The following is a 23,696-nucleotide window of genomic DNA, read 5'->3' as shown; positions in this document are numbered from 1 at the left end:
ATATTTTAATAACTTTAACTTCACTTTTCTTGTGAAGTGGCTAATCAGCAAGCACTTCCAAGTGTAATTTAATGAAAAGCAAAAAAGTAGTTAAAGAATTTATTAAGCCTAGTATTTTAGAATGTTCAAAAAAAACTCTGTGTTGGACCAGCTGTCTCAAATAAGGCTAACATAAATTTTAGCAAATATGTATCTGCCATATTTTGAAATTAGAATATAAAACTGCCAGAATTTAAAAAGTTTTAATCTCTGAGTATCACTTGTAACTTAAGTTTATAGAATGAATATCAGCAATGAATTAAACATGGGAGCTATTCTTAAAAAGTGTGAAAAATTGACATTCCCTTTAATCACTTAGTGTTTACACCGCAGCTTGAGTTACTGTTACTATACTTCTCAGCGTATTATCCAACTATATGCTGACAGATGTATAGGCACTTACATCAAAAAGGCTGGCATGGTATCAAAAAGCTTATACATAAACGTCACCTCTTGGACCTCAAACGAAAGAGAAGATATTCCATGCCAACAGAAACCAAAAAAGAGATGGCATAGCCATCTTAATATCAGACAAAATAAACTTTAACACAAAAAATGTTAAGAGAGACAAAGAAGTGCACTATATAATGATTAAGGGATCACTTCAACAGGAAGATGTAACTATTATAAATGTATATGCACTTAATTACAGGGCACCAGTTTATTTAAAAGATATGTTAAGGGACTTAAAGGGAGACTAAGACTCCAATACAATAGTATTGGGGGAATTTAATACTCCACTGTCAGAAATAGACAGATCAACTGGAGAGAACAACAAGGAAACAGCAGATTTAATTGACAATATAGCCCAAATGGATCTAACAGATATCTACAGAACTTTTCATTCTACACTTAAAGAACTAATATTCTTCTCAGCAGTGCATGGAACCTGCTCTAGGATTGACCATATACTAAGCCATAAAGCAAGTCTCAGCAAATTCAAAAGAAATGGAATCATACCATGCAGCTTCTCAGACCACAGTGGAATGAAGCTGGAAGTTAGCAACTCAGGAACCCCTAGAGCATATGCAAACACATGGAGACTGAACAACTTGCTCCTGAATGAACAGTGGGTCATAGAAGAAATCAAAAGAGAAATCAAAAGCTTTCTGGAAGTAAATGAGGATAACAGCACAACATACCAAAACTTATGGGATACAGCAAAAGCAGTAGTAAGAGGAAAGTTTATATCAATAGGTGCCTACATCAAGAAACTGGAAAGGCGCCAAATAAGTGAGCTTTCAATGCATCTCAAGGATCGAGAAAAACTGCAGCAAACAAGACCCAAAACTAGTAGAAGAGAAATAATTAAAATCAGAGAAGAAATCAAAAGGATTGAATCCAAAAAAACATTACAAAAAATCAGCCAAAGAGCTGGGTTTTTGAAAAAATAAACAAAATTGACACACCATTGGCCCAACTAACTAAAAAAAGAAGAGAAAAGACCCAAATCAATAAAATCAGAGATAAAAAAGGGAATGTAACAATAGACACTACAGAAATAAAAAGAATCATCAGAAATTACTACAAAGAGTTATATGCTAGCAAACAGGGAAATCTATCAGAAATGGATAGATTTCTGGACATATGCAACCTACCTAACTTGAACCAGGAAGACATAGAAAACCTAAACAGACCCATAACTGAGACAGAAATTGAAACAGTAATAAAGGCCCTCCCAACAAAGAAAGCCCAGGACCGGATGGATTCACTGCTGAATTTACCAGACATTTAAAGAATAACTAACTCCAATTCTCCTCAAACTATTCAGAACAATTGCAAAAAAGGAGGGAGTCCTCCCAAATGATGCCAGCATTACCTTAATTCCTAAGCCTGAAAAAGATGCAGCACTGAAAGAGAATTACAGACCAATATCCCTGATGAACATAGATGCAAAAATCCTCAATAAAATTCTCGCCAATAGAATACAACAACACATCAGAAAGATCATCCACCCAGACCGAGTGGGATTTACCCCTGGTATGCAGGGATGGTTCAATGTTTGCAAAACAATCAATGTGATACACCACATTAACAGACTGCAGAAGAAAAACCATATGATTATCTCAATAGACACAGGGAAAGCATTTGATAAATTACAACACACTTTCCTGATGAAAACTCTAAGCAAATTGGGTATAGAAGGAACATTCCTCAATACAATCAAACAATTTATGAAAAACCCACAACCAGCATCCTATTGAATGGGAAAAAGTTGGAAGCATTTCCACTGAGATCTGGTACCAGACAGGGATGCCCACTCTCAACACTGCTATTCAATATAGTTCTGGAAGTTTTAGCCAGAGCCATTAGGCAAGAAAAAGAAATTAAAGGGATACAAATTGAGAAGGAAGAAGTCAAACTATCTCTCTTTGCAGATGATATGATTCTTTACTTAGGGGACCCAAAGAACTCTACTAAGACTATTGGAACTGATAGAAGAGTTTGACAAAGTAGCAGGACTTAAAATCAATGCACAAAAGTCAACAACCTTTTTATACACAGGCAATGCCAAGGCTGAGAAAGAACTTCTAAGATCAATCCCATTAACAATAGCTACAAAAAGAATCAAATACATTGGAATAAACTTAACCAAGGATGTTAAATATCTCTATGATTAGAATTATAAACTCTTAAAGAAAGAAATAGAAGAGGATACCAAGAAATGGAAAAATCTTCCATGCTCATGGATTGGAAGAATCAATATCATCAAAATGTCCTTTCTCCCAAAAGCAATTTATAGATTCAATGCGATACCAATCAAAATACCAAAGACATTCTTCTCAAATATGGGAAAAAATGATGCTGAAATTCATATGGAGACACAGGAGACCTCGAATAGCTAAATCAATCCTGTACAACAAAACAAAGCCAGAGGCATCACAATACCAGATTTCAGGACATATTAAAGGGAAGTTGTAATCAAAACAGCATGGTACTGGTACAGAAATAGATGGATAGACCAATGGAACAGAATAGAAACACCAGAAATCAATCCATCTACAGCCAACTTATATTTGATCAAGGATCCAAAACCAATTCCTGGAGCAAGGACATTCTATTCAACAAATGGTGCTGGGAAAACTGGATTTCCAAGTGCAGAAGCATGAAGCAAGACCCCTACGTTACACTTTACACAAAAATCCATTCAACATGGATTAAAGACTTAAATCTATGAACCGACACCATCAAATTATTACAGAACATTGGATAAACCCTGCAAGACATTGGCACAGGCAAAGACTTCTTGGAAAAGACCCCGGAGGCACAGGCAGTCAAAGCCAAAATTAACAATTGGGTTACATCAATTTGAGAAGTTTCTGTACTGCAAAAACACACTCAGGAAAGTGAATAGGCAACCAACACAATAGAAAAAAATATTTTCAAACTATGCAACCGATAAAGGATTAATAACCAGAATCTAAAAGAGATTAAGAAACTCCACAACAATAAAACAAACAACCCATTTAAGAGATGGGCCAAAGACCTCAATAGACATTTTTCAAAAGAGGAAATCCACATGGCCAACAGACACATGAAAAAATGTTCAGGATCACTAGCAATCAGGGAAATGCAAATCAAAACCACAATGAGGTTTCTCTTCGCCTCAGTTAGAATGGCTCACATACAGAAATCTACCAACAACAGATGCTGGCGAGGATGTGTGGAAAAAGGGACACTAACCCACTGTTGGTGGGAATGCATAGTGGTTAAGCCACTATGGAAGTCAGTTTGGAGATTCCTCAGAAACCTGAATATAACCCTACCATACAACCCAGCCATCCCACTCCTTGGAATTTACCCAAAGGAAATTAAATTGGCAAATAAAAAGCTCTCTGCACCTTAATGTTTATTGCAGCTCGATTCACAATAGCTAAGACCTGGAATCAACCTAAATGCCCATCAACAGCAGACTGGATAAAGAAATTTTGGGATATATACTCTATAGAATACTATACAGCAGTCAAAAAGAGTGAAATCCGGTCATTTGCAACAAAATGGAGGAATCTGGAAAACATCATTCTAAGCGAAAAAAAGCCAGTCCCAAAGGGACAAACATCATATGTTCTCCCTTATCGGTGACAACTAACCTTCACCAAAAAGGAAAGCTGTTGAAGTGAAATGGACACTATGAGAAACAGTGACTTGAACAGCCCTTGTCCTGACTGTCGAGGAACAACTTAATACTTTATCCCTTTTAGAATTTTTTTGTTCTACTTAATACTACTGGTTGAAGTCTGTAATTAACACACAATTATTCTTAGGTGTTTTAATTTTACGGAAAAGTGATCCCTGTTAAATATAAGAGTAGGAATAAGAGAGGGAGGAGATGAATAGTTCAGCACATGCTCAATCGGACTTGCCCCAAATGGTAGAGTTAGAAACGTGCCAGGGGATTCCAATTCAATACCATCAAGGTGGCATGTACCAATGCCATCTCACTAGTCAAAATGATCAGTTTCCGTTCATAATTGATCATAATAATAGGATTAAGTATCAAAGGGATCATATAAAGAAGACTAGTGTCTGCTAATACTAACTGATAGAATTAAAAAGGAGAGAACAATCCAACATGGGAAGAAGGGTACACAGCAGATTCATAGAATGGCAAAAGGCCTAAACAGCACTCTGGCCTCAGAATCAGACCTTAAGGCATTAGGATCTGGCTAAAAAGCCCATAAGTGCCGGCGCCGCGGCTCAATAGGCTAATCCTCCACCTTGTGGCGCCGGCACACCGGGTTCTAGTCCCAGTCGGGGCGCCGGATTCTGTCCCGGTTGCCCCTCTTCCAGGCCAGCTCTCTGCTGTGGCCAGGGAGTGCAGTGGAGGATGGCCCAAGTGCTTGGGCCCTGCACCCCATGGGAGACCAGGAGAAGCACCTGGCTCCTGCCATCAGATCAGCGTGGTGTGCTGGCCGCAGTGCGCCAGCCGTGGCGGCCATTGGAGGGTCAACCAAGGGCAAAAAGGAAGACCTTTCTCTCTGTTTCTCTCTCTCATTATCCACTCTGCCTGTCAAAAATAAATAAATAAATAAATAAAAAGCCCATGAGAATATTTCAGGCGTGGAAAACCAAGATCCTCTGGGGAAAAAAGAAAAAAACCTAAACGGTAGATCTCTGTGAGTTAGATCCCATTGGAAAGAACGGGGCATCAAAGAAGGAGGTACCTTTCTCTGAATGGAGGAGACAACTTTCACTTTGACTATGACCTTGTCTAAATAAGATCCGAGTTGGTGAGCTCAAAAGGATTCCATAGGCTTGGCAACTCATGACAAGAGCCTAGGTTGATTACTGACACCAAAAACAAGGATGTCAATTATTAAATCAACAACAGGAGTCACTGTGCACTTACTCCCCATGTAGGATCTCTGTCCTTACTGTGTTGTACTATGTGAATTAACGGTATAAGTCAAACAGCACTTTACACTTTGTGCTTCTGTGTGGGTGTAAACTGTTGAAATCTTTACTTAGTATATACTAAATTGATCTTCTGTATATAAAGATAATTGAAAATGAATCTTGATGTGAATGGGATGGGAGAGAAAGCGGGAGATGGGATAGTTGCGGGTGGGAGGAAGGTTATGGGGGTAAAAAGCCACTGTAATCCAACAGCTGTACTTTGGAAATTTATATTTATTAAATGAGTTAAAAAAAAACAAGTGCAGACAAATCTATTCTGGATGGCACATTTGTATGAAGTTGTGTAAGAATAAACATAAATGTAGTAAATAAAAGAAGAGAAGAATGAAAAATCATGGATAATTTACAAATTTCTTAGTATTATGAAACTCTGTGGAATCTTCAGAAAGTTTCTTAGTCATGTTTAGTATTAGACCAAGTTATAGTAGGTATTTTAACTTATTAACTAATATGACAATTGCTTATTAAGTTTTTACTATGTTCTAGGATTTAATGTGTGCAGTTACCATATCTAATCTCACTTTATAAATATAAAACAAATTACGACAAAGTATTATTTTTTAAAGATTTATTATTTGAAAGACAGGGAGAGAGAGAGAGAGATCTTTTATCTGCTGGTTTATTTCTCAAATGGTCACAGTGACCACAGGTGGAGTACGCCAAGCCAGGAGTCATGAGCTTCATCTAGATCTCCCATGTGGGTGCAGGGGCCCAAATATGTAGGCTATCTTCTGCTGCTTTCCCAGGCTTATTAGCATAGGAAGTGGAACTGCCAGGACTTGAACTGGTACCCAAAAAGCTGGTGTTGTAGGCCTGGCTTCAACTGCTGTGCCACAATGTGGGCACTGACAAAGTTCTGTGTGTACAATGTAGAAGTCATTCTTGATCATGCATGCATTTGTAACATAGACATTACATTCCGGCTTCTGTAAAACATAAAGGTTCATCATATAACTATTAAGAAATGCAGGTTATGGGGTGGGGGAAGCCACTGTAATCCAAAAGCTGTACTTTGGAAATTTATATTTATTAAATAAAAGTTAAAAAAAAGAAATGCAGAATAAACACAGCATATGCATCCTGTATCCACATTTCAGCCACCCCACCATCCCAGTTGGTTCATCCTAGCCCAGTTAAGCAAAAGGATGCACAGTAAGCATATACTCATACTCCAGTTCACTTCTTCTTTTAAGATACCAGAGCAGGGAGCTAAGGCAAGCCTATTCTGCCCCTACACACCTCCAATTTTCCCACCACTTCCAAAGGTTTACCCAAACCTGAGAAGCTCACTTTTGTATTTTCCCTGTGATTATTAATGTGTACTTTAGATAGGAAAAGGAGCAAAGTTAATCTCTTCTAGGAAAGAAAAATCTACACCTGTGGCTCTATCTCATAGGAATTATATTCTGGATTTGGGGGTGATAGTTTTGGAATAATATTAATTTGCAAGCATTGTCTTTGGTGCATATTTCCTTTGATGAATTCATTTCTTTTGTGGGGTAAATGTGATGACTCTTAAATGGTATAGAATATTTCAAGTACTTCTAGAATGATACCATCTTAGTATCAGTCTTTTAGTGTCTTGCTAAAAGCTGTATAAAGGTTTAGAAAAATTCAAAGTTGTCTTGGATTGCATCCAAAGGCAAGATGACTACCTTAAATATAGAATATGTCATTGTCACATAATCACATATGTTTGAGAGTAGGGGTAAAACTATTACATGACATTCAATATTATGTTGGGAAGAACAGAAACAGAAGCTTCTCACAGGGATGCTTTTTATATTGCCATTAACTCTCACTTCATTATTTGGTGTTAATTTTTAGCAATTAAATGTTGTTATTCTCTGTTCCCAACATAAAGGTTCCTAAGAACCAGAAGACAACATAACCTAAAATATGAAGTATAAACAAAAAAAATCATAATTATCTGAGGTACAGATCATAAATGGTTATTTCTTTTGAAATATTTTTAAAAGTACAAAGTTACAAATATTAAATGTACCTTTAGATACTTCTCTAGGTATAATTATATATTCAAATCTTTATCTATATTCAGCTACCTCCATCTATGTCTGTTGTTAGCACCCAAATTGACTTACATATCTTTTTTTAATCTATGATGAATCTTATCTTTTAACAAAACTTTCCTCTCATTTAACAAGAGGGTAAATTTTACAATAAAAAAACCCTATTTGCTCTACTTTAATTTGGAAAATTATTCCAGGTATTGCTCCTTGCAAAGCTTAAGTAATTCTCACCGGGTCTTACCTTCATCATTTTCATGAAAGATAAGAGAATGTACACCAAAAATTGACACAAAGAAGCAATCCTCGAATTTGAGAAGTAATTCTAGACATCATGCTTTACCCCATTGCTTGCAAGCCAGGTAAAATGAAGTTCAGAGGATGGCATGAGAGAATTCATGAAGACTCTAAGTGACTGACATTTAACAAGCATCTTCTGAAAAATAGGACTTCAAAAATCTCTCTCAATACCTAAAATTTAATTGCTTTCGCTGAGAGAGAGCTTGGTCTAACAGGTGAAACAAGTTCATATCACAGGCATGGCAAATTAAGCATAGCATCTTGAAAAAAGTAGAAAATCAATCATCAATGGTCTGGAACAAAGTTCACTTTCATTATTTAAAAGTCAAAGTTACAGAGAGAGAAAGAGGGAGGGGGGAAAAGATGAGGGTAGAGAGAGAGGGAGGAGGGGGAGAGAGAGACAGACAGAGAGAGAGAGAGAGAGAGAGAGAATGAAATGAATGAGAATCTTCCATCTGCTGGGTCACCTCCCAAATGGCTTCAACAGCCATGGCTGGGTCAGGCCAAAGCCAGGAGCTTCATCCAAGTTTCCTACTTGTGTAGCAGGGACCAAAGTATTTGGGTCATTCTCTGCTAGTTTCTCAGGACATTAGCAGGGACCTGGATCAGAAGTGGAACAGCTGGTACATTAACTGGTGCCAATATGGGATGCCAGCATCACAGGTGGTGGCTTTACGCATTACACCAAAACACTAACCCTGAGCTTCACTTCTTTTGAAGTAGATGTCTGTCCTTATCTCTCTGTATTAGGGGAAGAGGAAATGGTACCAGGTTAGTGAATACAGAATACTTCCTTTTGTGGGTGTTACAGCTATTCATATACAATTCAGATAGCCTCCTTAGGCAAATGATTATACTACCCCACCTTCTGTGATTAAGCATTATGAATGAGATTTCCCTGGGCTGGTTTAATGTGAGCAGAAATTTTGAATGTCTCCTCCAGGTGGAAGTTTCAAGAGTCAATATGTGATGTGGCATGTTCCTGCTCACTTACCAGAATGATTGTGGTAGTACATGTTTTGAAGAAGCGTCTGTCAGATGGGGTTCTTGAGGAGCTGTTATGAAACAAATCCTCCTGATCTGTTTTGTTCATGAAGACTAAATGGAAAATCTATTTATTATGTCAGAATACAGGAGTATTGAAGTTGCTACCACACAAAATCTAGCCTATCTGGATAGATGCTCAAATTTGGGATGAGTGAAGTTAGATCTCAACATACACCAGAAAGTTTTGAACAAGCATTTTGATCCTCAATAAAACATGTTGTTAATGACCTGACCGATTGGAGTTGAATATGGCGTAATTTTCCACTTTATTAATTTTATTTCAAAATAATACAATCTTTATTATTATCCTATCTATAGCTAATTGACACCACAGCTTCTATAAATTATTGGTGAAAGAATTCTTTAGGAAATGATTTCTTACTATTGCTGTCTTCTACACAGAGAAAATTGAAATTTATATGAAGTTTTCAAGTAGAAGTTTAAATTGATTTAACATATAGAAAAACATCAGCTATAACTTTGTCTTTCCTCTGTGGTTGTCAAATTGTCAATCAAGGATTGTAGTTAAGATTATTATCATCATAACCAGAAGGATGCTTTGATTCAGAAAAGAAAGAGAACACATTTTCTAGTGTTTGACACAATTCAGCCCATTCACTGAAACCACAAAGCACAGTTCATGCCTTCAATCTCAGTTTTTGCTTTATGAAAGGGGTGATGGTTCTCACTATAAGACGGCTGTAAGAGTTCATTGCTGTTATTATTGTTGTTGGCTGAGAGGCAGGTGTAAGGAAATATATCACTCAAAGCTTTAAAATATGGGAGTTGAATGCTTGGTGATTTAGATACTTCCCTCCTATATTTCTGTCAAATACCAACACTGAAGTTTAGAATTTTTAGCTCATATGAATGTTAAAGTTCTGGACTCTAGCATAAACAATTCGGTTATAATCTAAACCCAGTTCCTATTATCTGATGGAATAGTGTATTTGAGGGAGCTGTATCTGTGGATGGTGTCTAAAATAAGCATTTGAGCCTGAATCTCAATAATACAACCCAGATTTCCTTTGGTCAGAGGCCAAATAGAGATTTATCTTTTCATCAAGTAACTCCCTTGCCTGCTTCTCTCTTCTTTCCTGATCACTCTGCACTACAGAGGTGCTCTTTAGGAAAACATAAGGGGATGGTTTAGTGTGCGTGCTTTTTCAATAACTGTGGGAGCAATTATGAAAAGAGGAGGTCTTGTTGCTAAGTTGCTTCATTCCATTTCGAATCCACATCCCTGACAAGACCTTCAGTACTTCTAAGTATCAGACAAAAATCTATTTATTCAGCCTGCTCTCTATCTCAGTGAATGCTTGAATTAAAAATCTTGGGATTCATAACAAACATTTCTTCAGCGATTCCATGGATGAAAAAGGAAAAGGAAATGTAACATTTTTAGAGTCTACTAAGCTTTAAGCTTTGGATGCATCTCTAACATCACATTTGCACCTTATAATTCAGTGAACTGGTTATTATTACCCCAAAGTTTCAGGAAGCTGCTGTTTAGAGAAGTAAAAGCAGTGCTTAACTAACACTTTTCAGTATGAGATTTGGGCATCAAGTCTCTCATTCCTAATCTCATGATCTCTTTAAATGCTGCTTATATTAAGGACATTGCAATTTAAATAAATCAAACAACTTCCTCCACCTCTATCAGCTCAGTGACCTCCTTTGGTACATAACTATATCTCACTCATAATGAAAAAGGGGGCATATGAACAACTAAGGTTAAAGTATAAGGAACATACACATAGGATGTTCAGAGAGAAGATAGTGAAGGGATATATATGATCAGAGAGGATTGTTTGTGTGGAGATATAGGAGGACACACTCAAGGAAAGTGTGGTTAAGCATTTTATATGATTGAATGTAAGAATTTTGCATGTTAATATGCGGGACATGGTGAATTCCTATTAGTTGTTGTGTTAGGTAAACACATATAACACGTGAAAAGTAATCAGGACAATATATTTTCTTTTTTTTTTAAGATTTATTTATTTATTTGAAAGAGTTACACGGAGATAGGAGAGAGATAGGCAGAGAGAGAGAGAGAGAGAGAGAATGAGAGAGAGAGAGAGAGGTCTTCTGTCCGATGGTTCACTCCCCAATTGGCCACAATGGCTGGAGCTGTGCCCATCCAAAGCTAGGAGCCAGGAGCTTCTTCTGGGTCTCCCACATGGGTGCAGGGGCCCAAGGACTTGCGCCTTCTTCTACTGCTTTCCCAGGCCATAGCAGAGAGCTGGATCAGAAGTGGAGCAGCCAGGACAGGAACCAGCACCCAATGGGATGCCGGTGCTTCAGGCCAGGGCGTTAACCTTCTGCACTACAGCGCCGGCCCCCAGGACAATATATTTTCATAGGATGATTTATTCAAAGTGCTGCTATGATCACTGGAGGGTTCAGTGCCCAGATTGGGGACTAAGAATTAGAAGAACTATGGTCTGGAGTCCTGTTTCTGTCACTAAATAATAAAGGATAAGCATTATCTAACTAGGTCTTTCTTGAATCAATCATGAAGTGATGTTTTTATCATAGCTCTTTCCAACTTTGTGATTATAGGAATGTAATACAATAAAAGCATTTAAGACCGTAGACGTTTATGGGAAGACAAAAATAGTCTAGAATCCTATTTCTGTTATGTTCTTGCTTTCTGAGTGTTTTGGAAAAATAATCTTGTGCCTCAGTTTCAAAAGGCGTAGAATGGGGATAATAATAGCTCATTCCTCATTGAGTTGTTGAGTGGATTAAGAAGATAAATTCTAAGTGTATATAATATAAACTTGATATATAAATTCACAAAACTTAGATGCAATTACAGTGAGTAAGGTATCCTCTGACATTCCACAGGAAATATCTAAGGGTGATATTCTTTCTAGGTTTGACAAGTAAGTAATCTGCTTGCATCCATCTTCCCTCTAGAACAAGAGGTTGGGATTACTGAGGACCGCAAAGATGTATAATAAACAACATCTTATACTCTTCCTGGATTTTCTCTTCCTATTGATTTCTTGGAAAATGAAATACTTCTCTGAATCTGTTTGCATTTTGACTTTTGGTAATGTAAGCTGATTCAGGGCACACACTGAAGAGTGCTGAAGGCAGAGAGGAAGTGGAGGGATCCTTTTCAACAGCCTCACATCTAGGGAAAAGGCATATTCTAACTGTCAGCTAAGGCCCACCCTGGGAGAGGAAAAGATTACTAATGGAGTAGTAATGTTAAAAATAATAAAAAATGAGTCACCACTTTTTGGAACCACTAAAACTTTTCAAAACTACACACAAAATCAACTGGAAGCTCAATTAAGGGCTGCTAAAGGGAGAAGGGTGTGCTGTATGTCTAGCATCTGGACCAGAACTAGTACATGTAATGCATATCTGTCACTGACAGCTTTTGGGGCTATTTTTAACTCAATCTAATTAGTCATGTCTTCTCCTGCAAGTATAGGAATCAGTCAGAATGTGGGTAACAATTGTTAAGCTACCTTTCAGAGAACTCTTTTGCATATTATTTTGGGAGACAACCATAAAGTCTTGTAAATGATAGTCCCCATAAACGTCAGCCCAGATAATTCAGCTGATGTCAACAAGTAGAAGTCAGATGGACTGTCATAGATATTGAGGGTGAATATACCATATGACATCAAAATCATAGCTTTGTAAATATTTCCTTCGTTGCATGCAGATTTAATTATCTTGTGCCCCAGAGAAGAGCAAAACTAAGGCCAACATCATTTCAAAGGAAAAAAAATGTGTTCCTATTTTTATAGCCTTGTAAAAGCAAGGAAATGTATGAAGAGAAAAAAATAGTCTTGAAGAAGAATGCAATATACCCCAACCCAAACTTATTCAAGATGTCATTCCTGGGTAAAATTCTATGCTCTCAGCCATAGATAGGCTGGTTAAGCAAAGGCAGGTTCTACATAGACTGTCATCTGAACATGATATTGATGGATTGTTTTTACAAACAGGCTGGACTGTAATGAAAAGCCTTGTGAATGTGCTAAGACCATTTTAACAGGTCACTGGAGACCAAAGTGCCTGAAGGAGAGGATCTAAGCCAAGTCCTATGAACAGTTCATAATATATGAATAATGAAGCACTACAAAAAAAAGCATATATAAGATGAAGATATTCTCAAAGACATTTCTTGTGTCACTAATATTTGAGAGCCCTTCAAACTACAACCCTCCTAGGTGTTTCAGGATGTGCCATATGCTTTATTTATGACATTCTCATTCACATTTAGCCCCATCCCTATCCTTCTTCTACCTCTCTTCTTCCTCTGCTTTCTTGCTTTCACAAATAACATAGAACAGGTTTCCATTATATGAAAGCAGGTAGAAGTCTTATCTGAAAAAAGCATGAGACAACATAATGAATCAGCTCAATGTAGAAACAATCTAAGTACTTATATAACTAGAACTGTTTGGGCCTTTCAAAGGCAATAATGAAAGAAGGAATATTAGTTCTAAAGGATAATCTGCATCTGCCCAAATGGACAATATATTGCCAACCAACTCCACATAGAACCTAATTTCAACACTAAACATATGAATGTGACTGAAAGCCATTTAGCCATCTATTGCTCATGAACATGTCCAGCTGTGATTTTTCTCTGGGCTTTCATATTGCAGATCATTGAAACTACATTTAAGGCTGTAAAATATATTATCATAAATTATAACCTCGTTTACTAATGATCCATCATTTAAATCAAGTTACATTAGGAATATTTCGAAATTGTGCATTACCGGAGATTTTAAATTCCAGGGAAAGTAACTGAAATGAGAATTCTTTAAGTCACAGGTACTGAATACTTAAATTAAGATAACTTTGTTTAGAGCACATTTAAATAAATAAATAAAAGGGGTTATTATTATTCAAATAGAATCCATAGCCATTTTTTTTTTTTTTTGGCGTATGCCATTCATGGGATCATAGACAGTGAAAGTAGGGAGAAAGTTGGGTTTTCATCCTTCTCAATTTTTGTGCATTAAAGTCTTTATTAAAAAATTAAGGTGGAATGTCAATAGGCCTTTTGGCAAGTACTTTCAGGAAATTTGAAAAATTACTCCTTTTTAAAAAAAAAATACTAATATAAAGAGAACAGGTTTCACATATTTCATAGACACAATTATAATTCCAAGATGATCATACTTTCCTGCCTCTCTCCCTCACTCAATCCCCATCCTTTCCTTTCTTTTCTTTCTATGATATTTGTCAAAACAAAATTTCAGTGTACTGTACATCATGGGCTTAACATACCACTAATCATAATATTTGACAAGTAAAATTTATGAAGAACACAGTTCAACAGAGATATAAACAAGGGCTAAAAACAATAATCACGTTTGACAATGTCCATTTCACTCCTTTATTTTTCTATTTCTTTCTTTAAAGTTTTATAATTTTTTTGTAGATATCTTTCATATCTTAGCAGTTGTATGTCAACAAATTAGAAAAGCTAGAAGAACTGGATAGATTTCTGGACATATACTATCTACCAAAATTGAGTCATGAGGACATAGAAAACCTAACAACAACAATAGCAAGACAGAGATTGAATCAACAATAAGACCCTCCCAACAAAGAGAGGCCAAGTGTCAGATGGCTTCACTGATGAATTATACCAAACTTTTTAATTTCCTAATTTTCTAAATCTTCTCAAAGTATTCAAAACAATTGAAAAGGAGGGAATCCTCCTAAATTACTTCTATGAAGCCAGAATAACCTTAATTCTGAAATCATTAAAAGATACAAAAAAGAAAGAGAACTATAGACCAATATCCCTGATATACATAGATGCAAAAACCCTTAGTAAAATAATAGTGAATAGAGTCCCAAAACACATTAGAAAGATCATTTACCATCACCATGTGCATTTTTTCCCTCTTATGTAGGTATGGTTCAATGTATACAAATCAGTAAATGTAATATATCACATTAACAAACTGAAAATAATAACCATATAATTATCTCAATGGACGCAGAGAAAGCACTGGATAATATACAACAACCTTCCATGATAAAAACTTAAGCAAATTGGGTTTAGAGGGAACATCCTTCAACATTATCAAAGCAATATATGGCAAACACACTGCCAGCATCTTATTGAATGGGGAAAAGTTGGAAGCATTTCCACCAAAATTCAGAGCCAGACATGAATGCTGACTTTCATAATTGATATTTAACATGGTTCTGGAAGGTTTAACCAGAGCCATTAAGCAAGAAAAAGAAATCAAAATGATACAAAATAGAATGGTAAAGTCAAATTATCCCTGTTTGCAGATGATATGATTCTATATATAGGGGACCCTAAAGAATACACTGGTAGACTATTGGAACTCATAAAAGAGTTTGATAAAGTTGCAGGATACAAAATCAACACATAAAAATTGATAACCTTTGTATACACAGATAGTGCCATTGCTGAGAAGAAATTCTAAGATTAGTATCACTCACAATAGCTACAAATTTCAAATAGCTACTTAAATAGCTTTGAATAAATTTAACAAAGGATGTGAAATATCTCCAATCAAAATTATCAAACATTAAAAAAATAAAAATGGAAAAAATCTTCCATGTTCATGGTTTGGAAGAATTAATATCATTAAAATGGCCATACCACCTAAAGCAATTCAGATTCAATGTGATCCCCAAAAAAATAGCAAGAAAAAGTTTTCTCAGATCTAAAAAAAAAAAAAAAAGATGTTAAAATTCATATGGAAAGACAAGAGATCATATTGCTAAAGCAATCATAAGGAAGAAACACAGCCGGAGCCACAGCTCATTAGGATAAACCTCCGCCTTGCAGCGCTGGCACACCGGGTTCTAGTCCCGGTCGGGGTGCCGGATTCTGTCTCGATTGCCCCTCTTCCAGGCCAGCTCTCTGCTATGGCCCAGGAGTGCAGTGGAGGATGGCCCAAGTCCTTGGGTCCTGCACCCGCATGGGAGACCAGAAGAAGCACCTGGCTCCTGGCTTCGGATCAACGTGATGCACCGGCCGTGGCAGGCATTGGAGGGTGAACCAAGGGCAAAAAGGAAGACCTTTCTCTCTGTCTCTCTCTCTCTCACTGTCCACTCTGCCTATCAAAAAAAAAAAAGAAGAAGAAGAAGAATCACAAAGTCAGAGAAATCATGATAGCAGACTTCAAGACACACTACAGGGTAGTTACAATCAAAACAGCCTCATATTGGCATAAAAAATAGATGTGTAGTCCAATGGAACAGAATAGAAACCCCAGAAATTAATCCAGACAACTATAGGTGACTAATCTTTGACAAATAAACTGAAATGAATCCCTGGAGAAACGTTAGTATCTTGACTACCCTTGAATATACACATGAAAGAAGACCCCTGCCTTACATCTTATATGAAACTCAAAACGGATAGAAGAGCTAAATTTGCAACCTGATACCATCAAATTACTAGGGAAGAATATCACGGAAACTGTAAGACATTGGCATAGGTAAAAACTATTTGGAAAAGACCTCAGAAACATAGGCAATAAGAACAAAAAAGGATGAAGGGGATTACATCAAGCTAAGAAGCTTCTGCACTGCAAATGAAACACTCAACCAAGTGAAGGGGCAACTGACAGAATGAGAGAAAATATTTGCCAACTATGAACCAATGGAAGGAAGACCTTTCTCTCTGTCTCTCTCTTTTTCACTGTCTATAACCCTGTCAAATTAAAAAATAATAGTAACAATTACTATCCAGGATCTATAAAGAGCTCAAGAAACTTGACAGCAACAAAACAAACAATCCAGTTAAGAAATGGGCAAAGGATGTGCACATTTTTTTTTTTTCAAAGAATGAAACTCTAAAACCAATTTGCCTAAGTTTTTCATCCTGAAAGGTTGTTGCATCTTATTAAATATTTTCTCTGCATCTATTGAGACAAACATATGGTTTCTAATCTTCAGTTTGTTAATATGATGTATCACACTTCTTGATTTGTGAATATTGAACTACCCCTGCATACCAGGGATAAGTCTCACTTGGTCTAGGTGAATAATCTTTCTACTGTGTTGTTGGATTTGGTTAGTTTGTATTTTGTTGAGGATTTTTGCATCTATTTTTTATAGTTATCTTTCTCTGATATTTCTTTTTCTGGTTTAGGAATTAAGGTGAAACTGGCCTCAAAGAAGGAGTTTAGGAGGATTCCCCTCCCCCATTTAAGATTTTGAATAAGTTGAGAAGATTTGGAATTAGTTCTTTAAAAAGTCTGGTAGAATTCAGTAGGGAAAGCATCAGATCCTGGGCCTTTCTTTTCAGGGAGGACCTTTATTGCTCTGTTTAAATCTCTGTTTTGCTCATTGGTCTGTTTAGGTTTTCTATGTCTTCATGATTCAATTTTGGTAGATTGTATGTATCCAGGAAACTATCTATTTCTTCTAGATTTTCAAATTTGTTGTCACAATGCGCTTTGCGATAATTCCTGATTTTTTTGAATTTATTTTTTATCTGTTGTTATATCTCTGATTTTATTAATTTGGTTAGTTGTGACAACTATGTAACAATTTGGTTATATTTTAAAAAAAACAGCTCTACATTTCACTGCTCTGTTGTAATTTTTTTCAATTTTGTTTATTTCCTCTCTACTTTTAACTATCTCTTTCCTTCTACTAATTTGGGGTTTGGTTCATTGCTGTGTTGCTAGTTGCTTGAGATGCATTGAGAGTTCATTTATTTGATACCTTTATAATTTCTTGATGTAGGCACCCAAAGCACCTTGAAATTCAGGTGTTCCTAAGGTATACTTGATGAAAAACTCCCATAGAGAACGGCTTTGTGGAATTCTGATTATTACATCTCAGTTGTTTTTTTTTCACTGACTGCCTTATAAGATCTTTCCACACAGTATACATGGTACATCCCAATATTTATTCCTGACATTTAAATAAATAAATAAGTATATAAATAAATAAAGCCTAAGATGCAGAATTAAATGGAAAAAATGACTTACTTCATTGGGAAATCTCAATGCTGAATTATGATTTAAGGACTAAAACTGTATTAAGATAATGGAATATAAAACATATTTTCTTTTCAGAGAATGCACTCAGGGATAATGATTACACATTAAATATATTCTCCATAAGTCATTTGTTGGTTGATAATAACAATGTTTTTGTTTTACTCAGCTTTTCAACTGCATAAAAAGTATTTGTTTCCATTTTACAGATAAGGAAATGGTGAACAAGAAGCTAAAAGACTGCCTCAAGGTTGTATGTCTTAGTCTCAGGCTCTCTGCCCCCAAGGAATGTGTTCCCTCACAGTCGATAGTCTTATTTATTGTGAATCTGCTAAGGAAATAGCTCCTTTAATCATTTTTTGCATTTGTTTAACTATAATTCTATTTTAGTGGGAATTCAGGGTGAAAAAACACTTGCCAAACAGCATTGGAAATGTAGAATATGAGCAGGTGAAGCTAAACAGTGTTGATCTGAAAATTCTACTCTTCTGTGAAGTTCTTCGATAGCTATGAAACTGATCAAATATCCAGGTAAGAAATGAGTAGACAATAGCCACCAGGAGTCCTTCTAACTAAAATATCTCTACCCATATAAATACTTGAACAATTAATAATGAATTTGGATTAGCAAACTCTGCTTTTTAAAAGTAAATGTCCTGGAAAGATCAAATCTAAAAGGCATGGTGACAATTATTTTAATAATCACATGAATATGAAGCTGAAAACAAGTAAAACAAAAAAATAGGTGTTTTGCTGGGTAGACAGGTAGAAGACATAACATGAGAACAGTAACGATATTAAGTTCCAGTAAGGAAGTAAGAACTCTGTGCAGTTAGGAAGCATCAGAAAGGCTCTGAATAGTTGAAAAGTAGAAAACAGAGAAGAGGTAAATGGGCAATTTATATTAGAGGCGAGTTAATTCCTCTGTGCCTGGATACTTTTAGGTGTTACTAAAAAGTATCTTGTGATCCTGTTTGTTATTACTGGTGTCTGAACTCAAACTAATTTTTAGGGTTGCAAATGTAAATCTCCCTGAGTAAGCTCTATCTCTGCAGTCCATTCCAGCATAATCTTGTGTAAAATACCACTTCATCAAAGCCAATATTATACTAGTTAGTCACTACCATGAACACACACACACACATACACACACTCACAGACACAGAAGAGAAAAAAGAGCTAAGTTCTTGACACTTGCGATTCTAATTTTAAAAGGTCTAACACAACCTCTCTTAGGATTCTTCCTTTTCTAAACTTCCTTTCTCTTTCATCCCTCTGAGTTATATTTTTATGATCAAATTATCTGCAAAACACTGTGATGGATTTTAGAGATTTTGAAATGAACCTCAGACTCATGCATCAAGAAACTCAAATTCTAGTGTGATGCCATAACAGGAACGTACACAGGACACCTTGGAAGCAGGAAATGCGTAGCACTTGACTAAGCCTGTATGTTAGGACACTTTTAGGAGGTCATGTTAGTTAAATCTTTCTTTTCAGGTATGATAACAATTTCTGCAAGTGATCAGCCTGATTGTTTCTTTGGCTCCATTTAACTTCTCACTAAATCCAAATTCTTCCTACAGGAAAGATCTGACAGAGGCTGATAAATATAACTACCACTTAGCTGTCGAATTTTCATTTTCAAACTACTATAGCATTTTAAAGAATTCAATAGCCATTTTCTCAAGAGTATGCTTAGGATGGAGGTTTAAGTGTTGTTAATACTGATTAATACATCCTTATAGTAAAAAACAAAATCAGTTGTTTCAAAGCTTAATTATTCAAATTTTATTGTTAATGGTCACATTTCAAATTCATTTAAATGTGGTATATTACCCTATGTGACTGATAATTCTTTATTTAACAAACATAAAAATATCAGCTCAACATGATGATTTAGTAAATGAAAGATCAACAGCAGGATCTTTCTGAGTTTCCAATCCAGTTCTTAACAGAAAAACAAAATAGGATATACTTTACATGCTCAGTTTTAGGCAAATTAATATTTGAAATCTTTTTCAATGTTCTTGTTTGAAGATAGATTTAAATCATTACTGCTTTATTATAAGATTGCCTTGTTAGTTTTAGAAACTAGTAGCCTATATCTAAGCTTCTCTTAGACACATTATTAAGTCATAACATCCCAAGTCACTTGTACGCAAAAACCAATGGAGTGGAGATCATATTGAATTGTTTTGCTGTTATTAATTCAGTAAGATTATAGGAAAGTAGCCATGATCTCTTGGAGCTGTAGTACCCTGGGGGAGAGAACACAGGACAGAATGAGGGATCCATTCATGTAAATTCACATAAAATCTCTAAGTTTTACAGTAAAATAAAAACTGTTTTGATGACTAATGTGGAGGTGATGAACAATGAGAACAGGTTAACAAGCTGGAGAGTACATTCATATTCAGCTAGCAGAAATCAGTCATTGGGGCTTTCAAGAGATAAGGGCAACTATTGACGGGCTTGAGGAGAGCAGCTGAAATTACACAGTCACTCCACACTCTTTATACATTTGTCACTGGTGGATGTAAATATTTATGGCTCACATGACAAACGACTTACCTTATTTGGTGAATTCAGGCACTGGTGAAATTCCAGGGTCACCAGAATGGTGTTATGTTTCTGCTGAGATCTGGGCTGGATTAAGTCTAGGGAGTCTTAGCAGCTGCAAATGGAAATGTGTCATAAGCCAATCCACCCCTGTAATCCTACTCTCACACATGTCCCCAAACCAGTTCCCCTCCCCCATCAAGACTAAAAAAAAATATTTAAATCTGTGCTTTGGGTTGCAAGGAGAAAATCTTTCCAATAACAGGAATTGAAGGAAATGTGGAGTGCAGAGAAGGAGCTAAAGTAAGCACATTCAGAGTGCATAAAATTAAAACACACCAGTCTCATCTGTTGAACAGCATGGTGCTCTGGCAGTTCACAAGCACACATTTAATAATATTTATAGTTCAGCTAAATAAGGAATTAATAAAGGAAAAGTGGGCTGTCCTGGATGAGATCAGCTCAGTATGCTCTCCCAGATGTGGAGCCTAGGACTAAGCAGTGTGAAATCACCTGTGGTCCCCCAAAGCACAGGCAGATTTGGTAAAGGAACATAGCCCAGGGAAGGCCCTGGAAACAGATATTATCTACTTTTCTGCGCTTTGACAAATATTCAGCCACTGGTCAGGGAAACAATGATGTCTGTTTGTTTGTGTTTTTAATGTGATCCTTGATTGCAACCCCAAGAATTTTCAGAAAAATACATTTTAAATGAGTGGTCTTTTAGACACAGAACTTATCACTCCATACTGATTATAATTGTAGAATAATAGTGAACATTTTGTCTTAGACTGTGGGTCTTGAAACTGCTATTAAGGCCTTTAAGTGGATTTGTTTTATTTTGTTTTGCATGACAAATACGACTTTATTAAGTAGGACAGTTTTAAACAATTTGCTTCAAATTGTTAATGTTTTTTTGACATGAACAGCATGATATTTTGACATGTATATCATTATATAATAATTAAATCTAGCCAATTAACCAGTGTATTATTTCACATAGTTATCATTTTGTGGTAAGAGCATGTAACATCCCATCTCTTTATTTTTCAAGAACATGATATATCATCCTTATCTTTCATCACCTTGCTGAATAATAGAGCTCTTAAAATGTCTTCCTCTTTTCTAACTGTAATTACATGTCCTGAGACCTGTATCTCCCTGTATCCCCTCCATCCTGAGTTCATCAGTCTCTGATAACCACTAGTCTACTCTCTACTTAAATGAGATTAAAATCTTTAAGTTCTATATATGAATAAGATCATGGGATATTGGTATTTCTACTTTTTCTTATCATGCAGCATAATGTCCTTTAGTTCACTCATAAATTTTTTTTTGGCAGTGAGTTTCATTCTTTTACTGGCTGAATAGTGATCCATTGTTATATATACAACATTTCTTCATCAGTCAATGGGCACAGGTTGATCCTACAATATGGCTGGGGGAAAATGAATAAAAATACTTCTTTTATATTTAAGAAATTTTGTGTGGGAAGATTAAAACTACATTTTCTAGGGAACTTGTGACAAATTTAGTGGATGGATTCTTCTGTGCAAGAAGAGATCCACCCTTTTTTTGTGCCCTTTTCCTACCCAGCACAGCATTAGTATGATAGAAGTAAAGCTGCGGTGGCCAAGGTAAGGCCCTCTGTAGATCCCTCCTAAAGAAAGTGCTTGCTTCTCAGACCCTCATTGAGAATAACTTGTTGTCCCAGCTGGTTGAGGTGTTGGTGGTAGGGAAGCTTCATCTGTCAGCACTTTCAGACTTAGCTTCAGCTGTACAGAACTTTCATCTCCACAGTCATGCTCTTGCAGGGGTAGCCTACAATAAGTCACTATGGCAGCATTTATATAAATGTCAGGTCATTTTAGCTCAGCAAAGGACATTAGCTCCAAAGTTTCTCCATGGAGTTGTCCCATGGTTTAGGCAGTTGTCAAGCCAGCATCACAACTCAGCTAACCTTCTTCAATATCCTCTTTCCATAATCTCTCTTAAAAGTCCTGATTCATCCCAGAGTCCACCTCCGTTACTTCCCCAGGAACTCAACACATGACATATGGTAATAACTTTGTCCACCTACTACTTGTTGAATAACTTATTTAGTGGAGGGTTAAGGTAAAAAATAAAACAACAATAAGAAAAGATGGAAGAGGGAAGAGGGAAGGTGAGAATGAGTATTTGATGGGAAATATCATTATACTGTTAAAACTATATATGAAGTAAAAAAATATTTATCAGGATATTGGCATCCACTTCAGGTGATAAAACATCTGCTTTTTGGGACTCCAAGTGGTAGCCACCATTTGCTTGTAGAATTTCTCAGTGACATATGCAATAGCAGTCAGTCAAGGACAGATAATTTGCGATTAGGAGCACCATGGGATAAGTTAAACATTATTGTCTTCTTTTCTCAATTTCAGCACCTTTTGAGCTTCTAGGATGAAAACATGGGGGACCTATCTATAGAACTCGATTAGGCCAAATTTTGTAAACATAATATGTGGCTTTCCAAGAATTAACCCAACTCTAGTTTCACTTAGCTATTTTGGTGTGCCTAGTTTATTAACCCTTGCTGTTAGATATGCTATCTGCATTGCTTTATCTAGAAGTATAGAATCAATCTGGCCCTTAGAATGTATCATGTAAGAACTCTATATCATTGATTCAGAATGATCAATCTTTTATATGGTCCTACTAAGGTATTAAGTGCTCTAATTTCTGAGTGATTCAGGTTTTGATTTATTTTCGTGATGGTAAATCACAATTACGTAGCCTTAAAAAACACCACAAAATGTTCTGCTCCTAAGTTCCAGTCTTTGCTTATGAAGTCCTCTTTTGAAGCAAATACCTATTTAGGAAAACCACAACCTTTGCACCAATACACAAGTACATAATGAATAATATCTGAGTTTATCCCTGGCTAGATCTCTTTTGTTAAACCACTATTGTAATTAATGTGAGGAAATTCTCTCATACTTGTAAAGTCAGGAACAGATGAAGGGTGTTCTGAAAGTCTACTTCTTACTTGTGAAATTCACAGAAAAGACAAAGTCCCATATTCTATCACATAAAATCAATTCTTTATAAAACTTTTTTAAAAGCTACACTAGAATTATCAAATGAAAAGATTGATTCATACATATCTCTCACCAGATGTGTCCCTGAATCCCTATTTACAACTAACAATCTAAGTAATTTTGCAACAAAACTAAGATACAGCAGCCATCATCATTCCCCATAGCAATAATTAGTTTCTATCAACTGGTAAAACTTTTTTTTTCTTTTCACAGGAAAAATTGAGGAAGCATAGTGTAGA

This window comes from Oryctolagus cuniculus, chromosome 7 (genome assembly GCF_964237555.1).
Source record: "Oryctolagus cuniculus chromosome 7, mOryCun1.1, whole genome shotgun sequence".
NCBI classification, from domain to species: Eukaryota; Metazoa; Chordata; class Mammalia; order Lagomorpha; family Leporidae; genus Oryctolagus; species Oryctolagus cuniculus.
The sequence above is the reverse complement of the archived record's forward strand: the minus strand, read 5'-3'. Positions refer to the sequence as shown.